The sequence below is a fragment of the Schistocerca serialis genome, chromosome 8 (genome assembly GCF_023864345.2).
Source record: "Schistocerca serialis cubense isolate TAMUIC-IGC-003099 chromosome 8, iqSchSeri2.2, whole genome shotgun sequence".
In the NCBI taxonomy this organism is placed as follows: domain Eukaryota; kingdom Metazoa; phylum Arthropoda; class Insecta; order Orthoptera; family Acrididae; genus Schistocerca; species Schistocerca serialis.
This window is the reverse complement of record NC_064645.1, coordinates 445,132,640-445,135,555: the sequence shown is the minus strand read 5'-3', so window position 1 is coordinate 445,135,555 and position 2,916 is coordinate 445,132,640. Positions and strand designations below refer to the sequence as shown.

General features: G+C 48.4%; 1 non-coding gene across 1 annotated transcript; it reads right to left on the bottom strand.

Moving 5' to 3' along the window:
• Positions 1 to 443: 443 nt before the first annotated feature.
• On the bottom strand, positions 444 to 518 carry Trnas-cga (transfer RNA serine (anticodon CGA)). Its single transcript has one exon. It is a non-coding gene; the product is annotated as a tRNA-Ser (tRNA).
• Between the last annotated feature and the right edge of the window lie 2,398 nt (positions 519 to 2,916).

Below are 2,916 nucleotides of genomic sequence, written 5' to 3'. Positions count from 1 at the left end.
GTCACAGCGTGTCGTTGTTAAAGTAGAGAAGTCTGTTGACATAAAAGTAGCTCGAGTGTACCTCAATGGACTGTTCAGCCGGAATTTGAGGCCGATTGCCGAGCGTTTCTACTGTCGCCAAGGTATGTTGCGCGTAACGACCACGAAGATAGGATTCGATAAATTAGGGGTCTTACGGAGGCGTATAAACAGTCGTTTTTCCATCGGTCTGTTTGCGGCTGTAACAGGAAAGGAAATTCGAAGTAGTGCTACAGTGACCGCAGATTCTCTGCTGTGGAGTATCTATGTAGATGAAGATGAAGATATAGGACCAGTACGATTCAGTATACACTGAGATCCAAAATTAAAGCAACAAACTGCTATTTCCCTGTCCTGTGACTAATTCACGATATAATCACACAAACTGTCAACAGATATGAAACTTCCTGGCAGATTAAAACTGTGTGCCCGACCGAGACTCGAACTCGGGACCTTTGCCTTTCGCGGGCAAGTGCTCTACCAACTGAGCTACCGGAGCACGACTCACGCCCGGTACTCAGAGCCTTACTTCTGCCATGTCTCCGCAATATCCTTTCTTTCAGGAGTGCTAGTTCTGCAAGATCCGCAGGAGAGCTTCTGTAAAGTTTGGAAGGTAGGAGACGAAGTACTGGCAGAAGTAAGGCTGTGAGTACCGGGCGTAAGTCGTGCTTCGGTAGCTCAGTTGGTAGAGCACTTGCCCGCGAAAGGCAAAGGTCCCGAGTTCGAGTCTCGGTCGGGCACACAGTTTTAATCTGCCAGGAAGTTTCATACCAGCGCACACTCCGCTGCAGAGTGAAAATCTCATTCTGTCAACAGATGTCGTTACGATCGTGTTCTGCACGGAAGATGGCATTTCGATCAACGGACAACCACGCCAGCAATGACGTCAGGGCACCTGTAAAGCGGGGTAGTGTTTGCAGGGTAGTCCCACATCCACAATCGCTGTGTACACAGTCACAGACTGTGCAGTATGGTACAGAGAAGACGCCTACAGAATCGTTGTGTTGTTTCTCGGATGAGGTGACAGTTTATAGAGACCGACACTGTATCCGGCAGTCCAGGACAGGGCCGACTAAGTGTGACATCAGAAAGAGTGGACCGTTACATGGCTGTAAGGAAACAACGCAATCGCTTTAGTATTGCACTGCAGCTGGTGTCTGATATCGCAGCGGCACCTGGACCTATCGTATAGAGGCAAACGGTGTCAAACGGTGTACAGAAGGCTTCAGCAGAGTGGCCTTTATTGTTGGAGACCTGTTGTCTGTTTACCAAAAATGGTTCAAATGGCTCTGAGCACTATGGGACTTAGCTTCTGAGGTCATGTCCCCTAGAACTTAGAACTACTTAAACCTAACTAACCTAAGGACAGCACACACATCCATTCCCGAGGCAGGATTCGAACCTGCGACCGTAGCGGTGGTGCGGTTCCAGACTGTAGCGCCTAGAACCGCTCGGCCACTCCAGCCGATGTCTGTTTTACCTCTGGCGTGTCTTCACGGAAGGGGACGTCAAGAGTGGAGCCAATGTTCTTTTCACAGGTGAGTCCCGATTTGCTCTGGGGAGTGATTGCCGACTGTTTCGCATCTGGAGGGCACGTGGAACACGATTTCGGAGCCCACACATTGTGGAAAAAGACCGATATCGAGGAGAATCCTTAATGGTGTGTGCAGGTATTATGTTGACCACTAAAGAATTTTTCACGAAACTGTATGGGTGAAGATTCAGCTGCTGTCAGGTACCGTGAAGAGACTTGGGATCTCAGGCGCAGTTGTTGCCAAGGTAGAAAATGATCGAAATCATAGAGCACGGGTGTATGACTTTTTTTTAGAAACGGAAGATATTGCACGCATGGTGTGGCCTGATCGCTCACCCGATTTGAATCTCACAGAGCACGTCTGTGATGAACTATTAAGACGGGTTGCATCACGTCAGCATCCACCAACCAGTCTCTAAGACTTGTGAGGAGCTCCGTAGGAAGAATGGGCGTTACTGCTTCAACGCGAGATTGATGACATCATTTACAGCATGTCCCGTCGTTGTCAGGCCTCTATTGGCGCCAGAGGTGATCACATTCCATACTGAGCACATTAACCAGTTGTCAGCATTTGTGTAAAAATCCGTTAAGTTGGAGAAAAACGAAGAACACCTTTTTCTGCCGTTATACATGTTGCAGTTATTTGCGCGTTGCATTCTTTACATTGTTACTACTTTACTACCATCTGTTTATACTGTTTTGTGGCAAAATGAACACAACCTTGCAGAGTTCCGTTTGTTGCTTTAATTTTGGCAAGTGATTCTCGAGAAGACTCGGTGGGATGTCGAAGTAACATCGTACATGTACACAGCGTCGTTGAGTAGTAAGAAGTTAGAGCTGCCATTCTCTCAGACAGGTAGAACGACAGCTGGAGTGAATTGCTATTGGTCACGTTCAGTATTGTTACATGTCCTGATAGGGTATATAGGGGGCATCAGAAGTGCAATGACCACTGAGGTGGTGCATACTCACATGACAGAGCGTTATTAACACCTGACAAGAGCAGGAAACGGTGCTTATTGGGGAGCTCCATTCCGCCGCCTGGTCGAATCATGCAGTGTATCATCCTGCACTGTCCGCTGTAGATTAGCAGAAGCTGGACTAGAGTAGTAACGTCCCCCGTGTAGGCTGCCGTTAACACCACACTACGAACTGCTACGTTTGGAGTGGTGCCGAGACCGACAAAGAAGGACACTGGTGAATGGGGTCGGAACTTTGAACCACAGCTCTGCTCTACTCCAGATGACCCTCGTTGGCGGCTATGGCGGCTACCTGTAGAGGGATCCCATTCTTCCAATGTTTTCAGCGGCACAGTGAAGTTACTCTTGTCCTCACTGTATTGAGAGTCGTCAGGTATGACTTCA